This window comes from Rousettus aegyptiacus, unplaced genomic scaffold (assembly GCF_014176215.1).
Source record: "Rousettus aegyptiacus isolate mRouAeg1 unplaced genomic scaffold, mRouAeg1.p scaffold_m13_p_3, whole genome shotgun sequence".
Lineage (NCBI taxonomy): Eukaryota > Metazoa > Chordata > Mammalia > Chiroptera > Pteropodidae > Rousettus > Rousettus aegyptiacus.
Window position 1 is genome coordinate 65,704,652 of NW_023416306.1, and position 18,771 is coordinate 65,723,422.

Sequence of the window (18,771 nt, forward strand, 5' to 3'; positions counted from 1 at the left end):
TCTAGGACTTCTTCTGATTCCTCATTCAGGGCACACTGAAGCCACAGCCCTCTTGTGCAATTTAAGTTTACATAATGGTGGCTACAAAGGTGTCTGTACCTAAATCACTGCTCTGGCTTTCTTGACCATCATTCTAACAAGTTGTATTCATCCATCTGGTCTCCTTGCCTCCAGCTTTAACCCACTTCACAAGGCTCCTGGAAAGAGCTTTCTGAACACTAATCTATCATGCATTTCCCTTCAGAAAGCCCTTGAGTAGACCTTATTCTACGCTGAATCAGGTTCAAATGTCCTGGCCAACTCCTAGCCCTCATGACAACATCCCTCCTGGAACTTTCCTTCACTGCAGTAGCACCTCCTGCCTTCGCTCCATTCCTCACAACTTCTGATCCAACCAGACAGTTCAGGACAGACCATGCCTTTATGCCCTTGCTGACACTGTTCTCTCTGACTAGACTGCTTTTCACAAATAGGAAACAAGTGGGTACAGTCAAGCGTTAGAGGTGCTGTGAGAAAGAGCTATACAGAATATGAAAGGAGACAAAAAAAGGAGTATTTTTTTCCATTTGATATGGTCAGGATAGGTTTCATATAGTGTTTTCTTTGAGCGGTCTTAATGGTGAGAAGGTATTTGATAGACAGATAAAGTGGAATTGTGGATTTATAGCTGCTTTTGCACTAAAATGGCAGAGTAGTTGTGACAGAGACTATGGTCTGCAAAACCAAAAATATTTCTTACCTTCCCCTTTACAAAGAAATATTTGCTAATTTATTTATAGACTATAAGCCTTTCTAAGTCAGAGACTAATTATTGTCTATAATTTTGTTCTTGCTACTTAGCATTTAATAGATACTTAGAAAATGTTAGTTGAATAAATGAGTGAAAAAAATGAAAATATGTTTTATATTTCCTGGGTAAAAGGTAAGGAAGCAAATGAAAAAAATTAGAGTAAGTCTCTTCAAAAATATTTAAATTAAAAAAAGTTTATTAGCTTGGTCTGCTCTCAATTAATATGGAAGCTCAATTATCTGCAGTAGTTCTTTCTCTCTCCAGCTTTGAATAGCTGAATTTTTGCTTCCCAGGGTTGATGTTACATTTTTGGAGGACTAAGGTGTAATGGTTCAATGAAGGTGTGGAAGAAAGTCCCCAAAGATGGCAAACTTTCTGTATCTTTTTTGACATCCAGCAATGAGTAAGAAGAGTCAAAATCTCTTCAGGATCAAGGACCCTAGAAGAAGTCACCCACATCATGAATGACACACTCTGCCTGCATACGCATTCATTTGTCAGAATGTCCCTAATGTAGTGGTCAGCACTGTATAGCCTGGAGCATGAATTTATCAAAAGGAAATTGGTTCTTAAATGTAAAATTCAATACATCAAACTCCACCAGGTAGACCAGAGAGAGACAGAAAGTATATTTAATATTGCATTTGGCCATCATAGCTCCAATCCATTCACCATCATTTATCCAAAAGCCTGCAGGGCAGCAGAAGTAATAAGTAACATTTTATTCCCTTGATGAATTTTTCAGGGCCACTCTTAATATTGGAGCTTTCAAGATGAGAAATGATTATATTTGACTGATACTCAAAGAATCTCATCACTAAACAGGCCATATCTATGGGCAAGACAGAACTAAACAGGACTTTCAACCTTGATTCAAGCCATGCAGTCATCAAAATGTATTACAGTAGAGGTTTGAGTGAGGCATTTCCAGATATAAAAGAAAATACAAGGCATAGTCCTTGCTCTTGGGTAACCCATATGGAAAGTGGAAAAAGTGGAAGAAGAAGAGAAATACAGGGAAAGTCATACAGTGTAAGAATAAGTACATATGAAAATGGTGGAAGCACCCTAGTTATCAGAGCTCAAGAGGGTGACCAGGGTGATTCAGAAAATTCTCTGCAAAGGAGACAGAGTTGAAAGGGTTCTCTGAAAATGGCATGGGTTGGTAGACAAGACTGCTGGAAGGGAATTACAAATCGATGAGCTTCGTCTAAAATTCAGGGGAGTAATGAGAGATGAAAGTGGTGAAAGGTAGATAGGTAATTAATTCCAGCAGGCCCTGAAGCAGGTCCTGAGAAGCATGGGCTTCATACTAAGAATGCCTTATGATTAGAGCCATGCTGCTTTGCAAATCATTTTTATATGAATTATTTCCTCACAGTAACCTTGTTTCTTTAGATTAAAATCCCCATTATTTCTCTATCTCTTCTGCTTCACCTCCTCCTCAACACATCGCCTATCTATCCTTTGAATATATGCCAAAATGTTACACCTTCTTGGGAAGCCTTTCTTGATTCCCACACTAGATCAGATCTCCATGGCTCCACAACGTATTCTCAAGACATCCTGTAGAACTTCTAAGAAAGGTAATCCAGAAGTTCCCTAAACTTCTAAGGGTCTCAGGCCCCCTCCTGTCTTTTCCTCTATCTTGAGGTGGTTTCCCTCATTCTCTTGATCTAAAATTCAGCTCTGGCCAATATCAGCATCTCAATCAGCAGGACAGAAGAAGAAAACAAAAATAAGTTGCAAAGGACACCCATCATTTGCTCCATGGGAAGATTGCTAGAAGCTGCTATGTAATATTTTCACATTTGTCCTATTGATCAGAAGTTAGTTACATGGCCACTTTCTCTGGAAAAAAAAGTTTGGTAAATTTTGGCTCCATTTAGAGGTATATATGAATAGCTACAATTTCTACTACTGTGGGAGATAAGAAAAACAAATATTAGGGGACAACTAACAGTCTCTCACACAAGCCCAGCTTTCGACAGCAAAATTCATTGCTTATAAATCTGTATTCCTGGATTATTTGATTGGTCTGTTTTTCTTCATTGAATTATGCATGCTGTCAGAGCAAGAGCTGAATTTAGTTTGCTCACTAAGATATCTCAGCATCTAACACAGTGTCTGCTGTTCTATACATGAGAGCTGCTTCCCTCTCCCCCTAAAACATGTTTGTTGAATGAATGTTGATGGCAATAGATTTTCATATAAAAGGTATATATTTTAATATATAAAACCAATTTCACAGAAAAATAATACTGAAAGGCTATTGTTCTTCAGGTTGTATGAGAAGTACTGGATATAAAAGGATGAATAAAAGGAGGTCATTTTGTGGTAGTGAATGAAAAGCTTTCAACTTTTAACTTAATGTTATCTTTAAGATACCACACTATCTCTTCAAATTACACATAATTGATCAAGCTCAAAGCATGAATTTCCCAAGAATTTTTGTATCTGAATGAGAAAATGGGCTGTAAAACAAAGAAATGCTTTTCTGAAACAGTAAAATACTGGTTAGGGTCCAGATTAGATAGATGAGACCAACTCTTAGAATCCTTCGTCACACTAATAAATCACAAATTTAAATGGTTCCATAGAAGACACCAAGTCTGATATCTCCCAATCTAAGTGAGTATGAGAATCACCTGGAGAAAATTTTAAATTGTCCCACACCATCTAGGCCTAGTGAATTATCATCTTCAAACTGATGCCGATTAAGATTTCCTAAAGCTTCCTAAATTACTATTGTTTATAGTTAAACTTGAAAATGTAGTAATAATTCACATCTCTCCCACCCCAATTCCATGATAAAATTTACTATTAAACCAGTTCTATTAACATTGGAGGAACTCACCATTTTCTCCTTTAGCAGCATTCTAAGGAAAGTTCAGCATTTCAAGGGGGCATCGGGGTTAGCATGGATATAAGAGTTGGTGCTACAGACCTCAGTTCAGCCTAGTTTTTTTTGTTGTTGTTATTGGGCATGAATCTTTAGGAAAGTTTTATGACTTTTCCAAGATTCAGTTTTCTCGTTTTCTCATCTGTAAAATGATAATCATCAAAGTACAAACTCAGATTTTTTTTGTTAATAAAACAAAATATGTTACCATTTAGAACAAATTGTAGATATTATTTTCTCCAGCATTTTTAGGACAACTATACCCACTGTCAATTATCTTTCTATAGGAGTTAACTGAGAAATATTCTAAAAGATTCACAAAACTCTCATAATTCATATGAAAAAGTAACATATAAACAATTTGAAAAATACAAGAGATGTTTATTATCATGCAGATGGGTACTTGTTTGGACCCATTTTTTTTTTTTACCTCTATGCTAATGTCAAATTTCTGACATCTATGTATATTTGTGGACTTTTCACCAAGTCATAATAAACATTTTTCTTCACTAATATGCCTGTGGAAAGTGGCAGCTTTTCAATTTTAGGTAATGCAATTATTCCTTGTCAAGATGTTATAATACTACCCTGACAAACTCTGTGAATTAGGAAACCCTTCATATTTATACTGAATCTATATTTTCAAGATCTAGGACCAACTATTCCTTGTTAATATTCTCAGTTTCCTGTTGTCAACCAAAAATGGGCCAGTATTAGTGAACACTAATTATTTTTAAATCCTCAAAAGTTCAATAGGAAGGTTAATGTTAACTTCGAACATGAATGCAAGAGGGCAAATTATATCCTATAAATGGAGAGAATATCTATTATTTTTAGTGAATGCAGCCAAAGAAAAACTTGAGATGTTATTGGACACTAAATGAAATATAAGAACAGTTTCAAGTCAATACTTGTCAGAAGGGGGAAAACGGCAGAAAGTGTCTTTCAGAACTCCTATGGCTGTGCACCGAAACAGAAAAGTACTGAGGGAAGATAGTACAGAAAAATTAAATATGATCTTGAACAGTGATATCCCCAGAGATCTAAGGCTTTTTATTCTTCTAGACCTAAAAATTGTCAGGATTTTGAGTAAATCACAAAAGGAATTGTCATCAAGAACATTCACAGCTGCCTGAACAACTATTTTAAAGTGAAGGAAGCTGGCAGACAGAGTGAGTATTGCAGTAGGGAGTCAAAAAAACTGAATAAGTATGAAACACTGTTAAAGAGTAAGAGCTGTGACTTTTGAGGCAATTTGATCTGTGTTTACATTTGTATAAAAGGCTGTTTATGGGATCCTCGTAATGTGTGTTTTTACCATTTTAATGCATGACTGTTGTCATTGAGGGGACCGGGAAGAAGATAGGCCAGTTTCCAAGACAGACTCCCGGTTTAACTCCCTTACAATTTCTCAGATGGCTCAGAGTTGAAATTTTTGTAGAAGGGACATCTGAATGACTAACAATCTCTAAGCCTCAAGAAAAAAAAAATCAGAATTTAAAAATGATGACCCTGGAAGCAATTGAAAGAAATGTACAGAGACTCTTTACTGAGTTTTGCTTCACATCACTGTTGAGAGACTGTAATCATAGACCTAGGAAAGTTGAATAAGCCTCCCACTGTTGTGATGGACATCGTTTGTAGTCATAAACATTTGGTGAAACAGAAGTTAGTCATTTCATTATGACATTAATTCACCTACCCAGATGGGATAAATACTGTAGAATTCCTTTAGAAGCTAACGCACCTCTAAGTATCACAAGCATGATGTTTAGCTGTCTCTTGATGTTTACTAACCTTTTATGGCTTTCATTTCTAATATAAATTTCTATTAAAATTGGTAGTAGAGTTTGGGCTTATTTTTGGTTGGAAATAAAATAAAACATGCTTCAAGGACATTTATACTATAGTTGGCTTGTTGGCTTTATATAAGGAAAATAATATGCCCAATAACTAACACTGCAACCTTATCCGTTCTTTTACATGTGAATCAAAGCCAAAATACTACATAGTTCAATAGCAGTATATCTTAACAACTTCTTTATTCATTTAACATGTATTTATTGAAAGCCCATGTTGGACTAGTCACAGTGTGAGATACCATTGAATGAGAAAGTTCTGATCCCTCTCATCATGTCACTTAGTCTATTAGGGGTGTCAGAGATTAAATGTATTTGTTTTAATACAATAGTGGCTTTATTGAGGTATAATTTACATTCAATAAACTGAACATATTTAGACTTTGTACCATTTGAAAAGTTTTGACATATGTATATACTAATGAATACAGTACCGCATTTAAGATAGTGAACGTAATGATCACCCCTCTTTGTAATCCATGCCTCCTGACCACCTCCACCTCTTGCCTCTTCCCCTGGCAACCACTGACCTGTTCGCATTTTCTAAAGTTTTACATCAATGATCATAGAATACATATGTATTATATAGATAGCTTCTTTCACTCAGCGTAATTATTTTAAGATTTATCTACATTTTTGTGTATATATACTGTTCTTTGTATTGCTGAGTAGTACTCCATTGAATAAATATATCACAATTCATTTTTTTTACTCACCTGTGATGAATATTTAGATTGTTCTAGTTTGGGCTATTACAAATAAAGCTTCAATGAAGAAGCCTGGATTGTAATTATACCTGGCTTGTTAGGCGAACATGAGGGAAAATGGAGATGAGACTAGAGAGAATATCAGGTGGTAGCACTTTGAAATAAGCCTTTCATTCCAGATAAGAGTTCGAAAATTTTGCTTTCAAACTTCCTCCTTATTGTTGACCATCATAGGGATGAGATATGCTAAAGATAGAAAGAGGGTTTAATAGATATTTTGGCCCTCTGATTGTCCATATTTAAAGAAGCAATGTCGATGCTACACAGGCCCTGGAAACAAACTTTAGTTCCTTGAGAGGAATGAACATTTTGATCCATATATATTTCCTACTCTCTTGAGTTACAAGGTACCCATCAACTTTTTCTAATGGCTGTCACCAGAAACCAGAGACTGTGCCTTATATATAACTGAATCCTCAGCTTCCATTGCAATATCTGGAACATCGATTCACTTAGTAAATATTAGTAGAAGAAAGGAAGAGAGTATAGGAAGAGAGTATAGGGAGGGGTTGAATGAGGGAAGGAGGGAATACATTATGAACAAATCGATAGAAGTAGAGATACAGTAAATGAATATCTTCATCTAAATTGTTAATTTTGTCTAGGAGCAGTGATAAAATCAGACAGATGCTATAAATACTTGCATAACACTAAATACTTTTTATAATGATTTCTATGGTCTGGAAATAGAAGGAAAACTCCCATAGGTAAGGGGGTCTCTTTGGTGGAATAACTTTGTTCATACTTCTGTTAACACTTTTCTCTCTTCACTTTGTAGTAAATAAAATTTTTTTAAAAATACCTTAATAGAATCTCACTACACAGTGAGCTCTGAAATGTCAAGTACTAATGTATCCTCAGTTCACAGCACAGTGCCCGTTGATATTCAACAGTAGTCCAGGTTAAGCTCATCACTACGGATAACCAAGGATTCAATATTCAGTAATCCAAGAGAAGCCACTTAAAGGTCACTGATCTTCCCCTCTCTCCTTAAAGCAAGCAATACCCCATGACAGAATTTCTCCCTGTACTTCTCATATTTACTACATTTGTTCATACAGTGGTAGCTTTATCCACAGGGGATATATTCCAAGACCCCCAGTGGATGGCTGAATCCAGAGATGGTACTATGTTTTTCCTATACATACATACAATCTATGGCTTCTCTTTGGCATAGCAAAATCACCAGTGTCACAACTCTTGTGCTTTAGGGCCATTATTAAGTAAAAAGAGGGTTCTTGAACATAAGCATTGAGACACCATGACATATAATCTCATAACTGAGACAGCTTCTAAATGACTAATGGGTGGGGAAGTATACAGTGTGGATACTCTGGAAAAAGAAATGATTTACATCCTGGGTGGGACAGAGCAGAGGTTTCATTATGCCTCTCAGAGTGATGTTCAATTTAAAGCTCATAAATTGTTTATTTCTTGAATTTTTTGTTTAATATTTTCAGACCACAGTTGACTATGAGTAACTGAAACTGTAGAAAGTGAAACTAGATGGAGGAGGGACTACTGTAATATTCTATCTGCCCTTCCGACCCCCCACAGACATCTGCATCAGAAATTCAGCTCACCTTTCAAAACCCAAAAGCTACTTTATTCATGAAGGAATCTCTAACCGCTTGATTGACAAAAGATCCACTTCTCAATATGCCCGCACTACTTCATTTTCCTTCTTCTATAGTCCTTATCCCATTATGCCTTGCACTATTTTTAGTTGTGTATTTGTCTTATCTCTTTTATTATTCTTTAACATTCTTAAGAGAAAGGATCTGTCTTACTCATCTCTGTACTTCCTGAAGTGGCTTGCAAAATGACTTGTAAATAGTAAGGGCTAAATAAATATTTGTTAACTGAATAAAGAGATCAATGAACAAAAAATATAAATGTTATAGTGTTTACATTATATTAATGGTTAGGAAGAGTATATATCTCACCCATCATTACTACTCTAATGTGAGAAAGCCCCACATTATGTACATTTTAACAAGGGTAAATCACGTTCAAATAAAAATGTCATCTCAATATAAGGTTATAAATCACCAACTGTTTGATTGTAATTGATTTATTCAAGTAATTAGCCAATTTTCTAGGAGGATGCTGAAAGAATAAACATAGTTTGAACAAGTTTTGATGGGCAGGGGTGCAAGGCAGAAGATGCCTAATAATCTATAAAGACAAACAATGAAAATAATCTCTGGGAAAAATAAAGAATTTTAGCATCCTGTATTTAGAATTTTATGGGATAGGCAGAAAAGGAATATGAAATTTAAAATGTGAAAAGAATAATGTTAAAAGTAACACAGCCACAATTATAATTCTGCCTAGGTTCAGCCTGGCATAAGCAAAACTCTGGGTTTAATTTTATAATCTTGCATATTTGGTACAGAGGGAGAAATATGTCCCTCGATTTTTATTTTGAAATAGGAATATAAATTTCTACTTGTAGGTATGGTGTAGTAATTTGCCACAGATAAATGTTCCAATGAGGACAACTAGAAAAGCCAGGTCAAGTACAAGAATTATTCCATTTTTGTGGAAACAACAAAAAATAAGGAAAATAAATCTCTAAGATAAAAATTTCTAAAATCAAAGAGGTAAACTATAAGGTGTTAAAGCTTCAGGGGTGGGCTGAAGATCTGAAGCTGCCTTTTTCTTGGGAGCATTTGCCACTTCTGGGCATGGTCTAGAGGTTTGGAATTCAGACTTTGCCCTGGCCAGGGCCCAAAGCAGAGGACAAGGAACCAGAAGAATCCAGAAGAACAGGTCTAGAGTGGCAAAGTTGGAGACACTAGGTGCTTCGAACACATTTCCACATCATCCCTTCAGACATTTGTCAAATTATGAAACTGCACATGACTTGAGACTGAAAATCTAAGCTAAAAACTTCTGTAAAGCAGGACAGAAATTTTTGTCATTGTTGGTGCTGAGAAGACAAAGACCTGCAAGGTTTTTAATCTACAAATATGATCCTAGAATTTGGGTAAAAGCTGAGGTAGAGTGAGTCTTACCAAAACTGCCACCCAGTTTCAACATAGTTTGGTACCTGAATGGTTTAAGGTGATTACTACCTCCCCCGCTCTATCTCTGTCCAGCACATCATCTTCAGTGGGAGGTAATAGTATCTGCAGCCTCTATAAATGTTATAGTGTCCAACATCCAACATGTAATAAAAAGATTACTGACCATGTGAAGAAATGGCTCATATGACTACTAATAAAGAAGAAAAGAAAAAGAAACAGAAACCAATCCATGGATAATCTTGATAGAGAAGTAAACAGGGAAAGACTTTAAAACAGTTTTGAATAATTTGTTCAAGAAATAATTGATAAGTAGAATAAATTAAAGAGAAAATTTTTCAAAAGAAAATTAAAAAATTTTAAATACTCAAATAACATTCTAGAATTAAAAACACAGTACCTGAAATTAAAAATTCAAGGAATGTGTTTAATAGCATTAAGAGAAACAGAAGACAAGTATGAACTGACAAGTTAGTATAATATGTGTAATTAAAACTTAAAAAAGAATAAAATTAAATCAGAAAATGTAGACTTTGTAATTGCAGGTCTAGAAGGAAAGGAGAGTTAGAATACGAAATAAAGTAAAATATGAAGAAATAACGGCCCACAGTTTTCCAAAACTGCTAAAAGACTCCAACTCACAGATACAAGAAACTCAGCAGACCCTACACAAAATTTCTTTAATTCTATTTAGTCACATCATAATCAAAATGCAAAGACCCAGAAATGAACAGAAAATCTTTAAGACAGCCAGAGAAAAAAAAAGGTCTTTGTTAGCTTCAAAAGAACAACAGTAAGTCTGGCAACTAACTTCTCGAATGAAATGATGTAAGCCAAAAAACAGTGAAATCAACATCTCTACAATGTGGAAAGGAAATTACTGCCAACTTGGAATTCTATGCCTATCAAAATTATCTTTCAAAATTCATGTTGACATATTAACAAAGAAATAAAAATGGAGAGAATTCATCACTAGTAGATCTGAAATACAAGTGCTAAGAGGAGTTTTTTAGATAGAAGGAAAATGATCCCAAATGGAAACATAGAAATGAAAAGGAATTAAGAGAATGGAAAAGTTAAATATGTATATAAATATAAATTAATATTCAATATATAAAATTATAGTATCAATGTTTAAATTTAACAGGTAGGTGGAATTAAAATACAATAAGAAAGTAGAAAAGTAAATGGAGTTAGAGGATACTAGGGCTCCATTTTATCAGAACATTGAAAAGTAATAATATGCATCAGACATTCATAACAAATCATTAATTATTTCAGTAATCTTTAGGGTAACCACTTTCAAACTAGTTATATTGGTAATTATATTAAACAAAAAGAAAGAGAACATATTCAAAATAAAACTAAAATTATCATACTGGGTTATTGAAATATTCTTCTTAACAGAGACACACCTGAACTATTAAGACACGGAGAGGTTGAAAGTAAACATGTGAAAAAGGATATGCCATGAAAATATTAACCAAATAAATTTAACAGAACAACATCAATATTAGACAAAGTATGTATAAAGGCAAAAAGCATTACTAGAGTTTTTAAAAGTATTTTTTAAAGATAAGTGAGTTTATCACTAGAAATATGACATAGCCCTAACTCTGTATCCATCTAGTAATGGTTTCAAAATATATTTTAAAATTGTCAGTCTAAAATAAATAAATGAATAAACAAGTCCAAATCATATTAACAGACTTTAAAATATTTCTCTCAACAGGTGATAAGAGAAGCAAATACAAAATTTTCAAGACAGGTGGACAGAAGTACAAATTAAGTACAACCATACCATGGAATACTACTCAGAAATAAAAAAAGAAATTAACTATTGATACGCGAAACAATATGAATGAACAGCAAAGTTATATACCGATTGAAAGAAGGTAGACAAAAATGTGTATATATGGTACAATTTTACTTGTAAAAATTCTAGGAAATTCAAATAATCTGTAATAAAACAAAGCAAAACAGTGATTTCCTGGGACAGGAGAGGGAGAGGATAAATAAGAAAGAGAACTGTATTGATAGTTTGTTTGTTTTCTTTTGTCTTTTTACACCTACAGCACCTGGTCTTCCTAGTTGGTCTCCCATCCAAGTACTAATCAGGCCTGACCCTGCTTAGCTTCCGAGCTCAGGTAGGATCAGGCATGTTCAAGGTAGCATGGCCATAGAAATGATGGTTTTATGAATGTATCAATATATCAAAACTAATGAAACTGTATACTTTAAATATGTACACTTTACAATTCCATATGTCAATTATACCTCAATAAAGCTATTTAAAAAATCAATAAGTCTAGAGAAGATCTGAACATCATAAACACATGAACTCAAATGACAAATGTAAGCTGATAGAAGACTTTGAACACAAAATAGAGTTTACATTCCATTTAAGTTCTCATGGAATATTTACCCAAACTGACTATATTAGAAGCATTAAAGAAAGCCTCAATAATATTCAAAAGATTGAGATTATTCAAGTATATTCTCTGACCACAGTGAAATTAAGATAGAGTAACAAAAAGATAACTCAAAGATCCCAAATTCCCTGGAATTTAATCAATACTCCTTTATATACTAGGTCAAAGAATAAGTAACAATAGAAATTAGAAAATAATGATGATTGAACACTCCAATATTTGGGTGGTGCGGCTAAAGCGGTGCTTAGAGAAATAAGTATAGCTTTAAATATATATTGTAGAAAAGAAGAGCTATGGAAGCATAACCTAAGAAAATATCACACCTAAAAAAAGTACAAGAAAATGAAAGGCAGAATTTGATGAATTAGCAAATCAGTACAATAGAGATAATGAACAAAATCAAAACATAAATTTTTTAAAAAAATTTAAATTGATAAATCTTAGCAAGATTAAGTGGAGAGAAAATAATCAATTTTTTTTCTGATCATATCTGAGAAAACAAATACGCAAAATCACAGAAAATAAAACTCCACAAAGATCAAACTGGCAAACCCAAATATTACATGAATGCATGCAAATGAGTTTCATATTTTTTTATTAAACTTATCTCTAATGCAGTTAGATTTACATTTACATTATAGCCAGTTTTGTTATAAAATATGGCAGCAATTCTTTTAAAATGCCTTTTCATGCCTTTGGATTTTTTTCTCAATTGAGGTATTTTTTAAAAAATCTATGTCTAAAAATTAAACCATTTTAAAATTTAGATATATGAGGCACATAATAAGGAGATAACTCTGTATTACGAAATTTATAGTTGTTTAAATTATATTAATATAATACATTATCAAAATTATTGTAGAATAAAAAAGGGCTACGATTGATATTATATGTAAGCCTTACTCAAAGTAATAAACATATTGCACAGAACTTTTGAATAAAATAAAAAATAAAAAGGTATTTAGGGATCTGTTGGTTTTCATTATTTTAGCTTCCTGAGGCGGTATCTACATATACCTCACATCAGAATATTCTTAAAATTTACTTTTTCTTTGAATTTTCTACAGTTAAAATTATTTTCACTTTCTTAATAGAAATTTTCAATTAGATATGGAAACTCTCTAATAGACCATGATAGCAAATTTTTTAGTACAAAGAAACAAAGTTTCTTTGTGCTAAAAAAGTTACAAACTTTGTCCTATATGGCCTAGTACGAAGTTTCTTCGTACTAGGCTATATAGGTAAACCAGAAAAACTGTAGTGATTGAAATTTTTTTCCGATCATAAGATTGAAAGCTTTCTGTGTACTGTAACAATTTTAAGTGAACTCTTAATCTCTCAGGTCAATAATCTAAAAGGTGAAAAAAATTGAATTTAGGTCAAATTCTCACTGAGAAAATATTTTACATATAAGGTTTATATGATATTAAAATGTACCATACTGACTGAAGCACATGTTATATAACCACAGATGCATGAAGGGAAGCAAGTCCAGAGAAAAACACAGAAACAACCACAAGCATAGCATCAAATTATATTGCTGGTTTATTTGGTAGAAATTCATACCAGCTTCTAGCCTATTGTTAATTTTTTACATTCAGTATTTAGTAACGGCATTCACATCATATCTGTATTCACGTCAACATGTACATAATTATAGTTATTTTAATAAAAATAATTTGAATGTTCCATGCACCTCTACTTACCTCCCCTTTCCTCCCCAAAATTACACAAATCAATGTTTACTTTTATGACCACAAAGTTCATTATTTTAGATGATGTTTATATCAATAATAGTGTTAATTTCTGAGCAACGTATGGTAGAAAGGGGCAGAAAACTCACATGAAAATAACTCCCTAAAATTTGAAGTAGTAAAGATATTTCTATTTGTATAATATCTTCACATAATAATGTCTTCACCACTATTCATTCAGCTGTTGTAGAGCTGTACACCAGGCACTGTATTATAGTTTGCTTTGCTTTAGCTGACAGCACACAATTTGTTTTCCATCATTTATACTGAGTCTAATAATTGCTTTTGTTTTGTATTCTTTTTGTCACATTTCACTTTTCAACTTTATTAACAAAATGTTGAGGAAAGCCTTAGAATACTACGAATAAGATCTTTTATGCCATTATATTAATAGCATTTAACATTAGCTGTTAAACTATTAACATATAATAAAAAAGCTGCAATATTGCATTAGCAGGGTAAATGCATTCTTGTGAATAATAATAAACCACTCACAATTTACTAGAAGCTCAATTTAGCCTAAATTATATTGTTAACAATATGCCTGTTTTATTCACATGAATTTTAAAAAAACCACTCTCAAGGACTAACATAAAACACCTTATGCGATTTATGTATACTATAACTCATAGATGGAGTGGGTAATAGAAATTGCCAAAATTAACACTTATGCCAGCCTTTTTAGGATAGCTACGAATGTTTTAGCCTTGTAAAATATATGCCCATCTCTTCTTTTATCTGTATGTCTCCATTTGTACTTGGGTTGTATTTACAGTTAGTGAAATGAAATATGTCAGATTGACCCGGTTTAAGAATATATGGTGTTTTATAGGCTCAATGGACGCCCTATAAAATTAAAAGAGTTTGACTATATTATTATAAGTAATTGCATTAATAGTCTTAAGAGTAGGAAAGAGCCTTAGCAAACCTTTTATACTTTACAGAACCCTCTCCTAGATAATAACCTTAAGAAATGCTAACACTCTCTGAGTTATTACTATGATTACTTTACATCCATGAACATCCATGAGGATTTATGAGTTAGGTGCTGAGACACAGAGTCATAGAGTAACTTCTCAATGACCTCCCAGCTAGTAAGTGGCAAAGAGGGAGCGAGGAATAGCAATTAGACACGTGGGTAGCAGCCTTTTGGTGTCTGTAGTTAGGCAGTCTCTGCTAAGGAATTCTGAAGAAAGGATGATCATTTTTCTCTTGGCCACCTATGGTATTTTGGACATCTCCCATTTAAGTCCTTTCTTATATTGAATCTGTATAACTGATATTCATACCTCTCAGTGCTGGCTCAATCCTTTGGGGTAGCACAGAATTAGTCAAACACCTCTATCCATAACATATGTTCAAGTACATGAAAAAGGCAATCACATTTCTTCAAAACCACCTTTCTTTCCAAACTAAATACTTCTCAGTTCAATCAACTTATTTGTTATGACATATTCTTTAACCTTACCACATTTTGACTGCTCTCCCTTGAGTACAGTATTTGTCAACAAGCATTTTAAATTGTGGCATCAAAACTGAAGTATCATATTTCAGATCTGAGCTGACTCTACCCTCTCTTGCCCTGGGTGGTAGACCAGAGAACCTAAGCATTTTTAATTGAATGTTTCCCTTGACTTTTTGAAAGCAAACCAGCAGGTCACAACAAGCATACCACTATAAAGATATGCATATGTATTCTAGTGACTGCCTTGAGTAAATGAAATAATAAAGATAAAATGTATGGTTCGAATTATATAGCACATGTATATACACATGTAAGTGCCTATTATATGCACTTCAAGACCAGTGTTTAGCAGCAAGCTACTTTCCTAATGAGTGAGCCTCACTAGCTGCTTATTCTTCCCTTGTCGGTGACTCTTATTTTAAATTTGGGCATACAAGAAGTCCAAGTCAAATCTCACACATAGCAATAGTCAATTGCTGTACAGAATGTAACTATCATCGAGTCATATTACTCTTTCATTCTGATCTTGAAATAAAGAAAATTCTCTAGATCGAGTCACTCTTCCCAAGCTCATGCTCAAATAGTTTTTTATTTTAATGTAAGTGATGGAATATGTATTTACTTTAGTAAATTTTGTCTTTGAGTTTAGTCCTTATTCATTTTCTAGGACATTAGCTCTTCCTCTCAGAATGATGTCCTCAGATTTGATAAGCATGCTACCTTTATCATCTTTAAAGCTTGATAGAAAATGGGGAAGCAGGACCCATCTTACAGTCCTGGCTATGACACTAAAGCAGCATCTGGAAGTCTCTTGGGCAAAGAACAACATAGTAAGGAAAATGCATAGGAGAATCTGGAGGTCAATAGATCTGATGCTGTCTTAGACTACTACAGAGGCTATCCCCCCAGCCTAAATATTCTCTACCTTTGGCATCTGTAACAAATCAGATTTCAAAAACCAGTAACCAGTAAAAACATATGTCTTATCAAGATGTCCTCAGTGAAAGGTTTATTATGCTCCCAGATAATGGTAGTAATAATAATGACCTCCATTATTGCTTACTATAGTCCAGACCCTGCATATCGGCTACTGCTTTCAATCTTTCCAGCAACCCTCTGAAGCAGATGATGATGATGATGATGATGATGATGATGATGATGATGATGATGATGATTACAGCTATTTTACAGAAGAGAAACTAAGTTATTTACCTGGGATCCCATAGATTGAAAGAGTAATCTCAGGATTCACACTCAGCCATCTGTCTCCAGAACCTGTACCCTGTGACATTCCTCCAGACTATCATTTTATCTTTAAATACAAGAGGCAATTTGCAGCCTTTATATTTTTTCCCAGTAACAATTGCAACCATAGTTTTATTCTGATTTATTTTTGCAATCTAACATTTCTAGAGCATTTTCTTCAGCTCTATGACCTAGTAAGACCATTATCATCTCGAGTCTCTGAATATTTCTTCTTTCTCAAGCTTAATACCTCATATTTTTCTTTATTAAAGTCTAACCTTGTTCATTTGTCAATGTGCTAAGCATGTACCATGTTCTCAACATTGTGCTAATAGTTTGAATAGCATTTCTAAATGGAAAAGTTATTTGTGATGTGATAACAAAGATCTTAATTATACATTCAACAGGGAGAACAACATGTCTAAACAAAGTTGTTCTCAATGAACACCAAATTACGTATCTAGTCTCTATTTAAAAGAGGAAAACATAACTCACAAACATACATATTTGTTTGCTAAAAGTCATTCTTTGTATACAGAAATAAAATGGATGAGGGAAATTTCAGGTTTTCTGTACAGAAACCATTTTCGATCATCTTTATTATATTATAATTTATAATAATATTATAATTTATTATATTTATAATTTGTAATAATATTATAATTTAAATTATATTATAATTTAAAGTGCATTGCAAAAGTTCACAAAGGGAAAGAGCAAACCTAGTTAAGTGAATTTGCAATAGGTCTGTAGGTTTATTTCTTCATCCCATTCCCCTTGACCACAAAACAAACAAACAAAAAGATTATATAGGAAACTTTACCCAGTAAACACTTTCAGACATATTGTCTCTCACCCAGACCACCCACTCACTAGTTATGGCTGGTTCCTCTGTACTTCAGGAACTTTATTATTGAATCAAATATTCCCTAGTCACCCAAACTTCTGTTCTTCAGCCTCAGATGCATGAGATTATTGGCAGCCAGAGCATCATCCAGAGCCTCACATGGCTGCCCAATGCTCTCCAGGCTCTTGTGATGCAGCTGCAAGAGAGAGAAGCAAGCCAAGCTCAGAGCCCAGCTGCCTTGCCTGCACTCTACTGGCACCAGAGCAGCCGTGGCCCTCCATAGTGCTCCTGGAGAAATCCCCCAGAAAGCCAAACAAATTTCCATCCCTGTCCATTTTCCTTGGGAATGCATTAATTTCAAACTTTGCAGAGATGTGTGCACAGAGTAAGTGAGAGGTCGAAAGGCAAGGAAGGCAGTTGGTATCAGCCAACTTTTAGCTTTTTCCCTTAATGATGGTAGCAAAGTGATGAGCCATAACTCTCCATGACCAACTGTGTAAAACACAATTTCAACTTGCCTTCTTTCTAAGCCAAAGGTGTGGTGTCCATGCTCAATGTTGAGATGGTTCTACTAGGATTAGGGTTTGTTTTCTCTGCTTCTGATTTAGCTGGAGGTCCAGGTCAGATTTTGAAGAGATTGAAAAGGTCCTTTTTGAAGCATGATGTAATCCCTTGTCAACTCACCACTAATTTTCTAATACATAGGACTGAGTTGTGGCCAGTTTCTACACCTGCCCAGTAAAAAGGAGAGCTAAGCTACAACCACCCCACTTTATTGGTAAAATTTTTATTCATCATATTTTAGCCAAGATGACTTTTCTACATGAAAAAGAAATCAAATAATCATAAATGTTTATATGAGTACTTATTAAGTGCCAGACATGTTACTAAATGTTTTTCATTCATTGCCTCGTTCAACCCTCATAACCACCCTGTGAGGTAAGTACTATCATGAGCCTCACGTTTCCAATAAAGAAACTGAAACTCAGATATGACAAGGGTTTTGTTTAAGGTCACACAGTTGCTAAGTGAACAGACCAGAATGTGAACTAGACCTCACTAATGGCGGAGCTATATAACTGGAAGTAAAAATGCTCTCAATGTCCTCCTTAATGGGATAAATGCTTAGGTAATTCAAATACAAATTGAGTAGGCTTTCAAATGATAACTTCTAACACATTTTTTACTTATAAATAGCACAGAAATAAACTATATGGGATACAGGAAGGATTTCCAGGCCCACATTTTAGGAAATATTTTTTCTTTGGCCATTTCTCAAACTTTATTTGTTCCAATGATATATTAAGCCCTGTTTATTATCTACAAAGAGCACAAATAGGTAGAAAAATGTTTTTGACCCCTATCAAAAGAGCATATGACCTCATTTCCAAACCCCAAACCTTTGAATACTGATTTGGAAACAAGTTTTTAAAAGAATTAGCTCAAAGCAGCAGGTTTGTAGCTCATATGACATAGGATGATCGATGGCCACATTAGCTGATAATCTAAGGCATAAAACATACATGAGGTATTAGCATGGAAATCTAACATGTTCCCACCCCAGGTGGCACTGGATTTCTAATCTGTTGTCCCATCTAATAGGAATAAACTTAAATAGCTTATTTAGAACCTCATTTACAAAGTTAATAATTAGGGTGATTTACTTAAAAGGCAAGTTAGG

At 34.1% G+C, this 18,771-nt stretch overlaps 1 pseudogene; it reads right to left on the minus strand.

The window, feature by feature from the left end:
• Positions 1 to 11,413: 11,413 nt before the first annotated feature.
• On the minus strand, positions 11,414 to 11,532 carry LOC118601304 (annotated as a pseudogene).
• Positions 11,533 to 18,771: the final 7,239 nt, after the last annotated feature.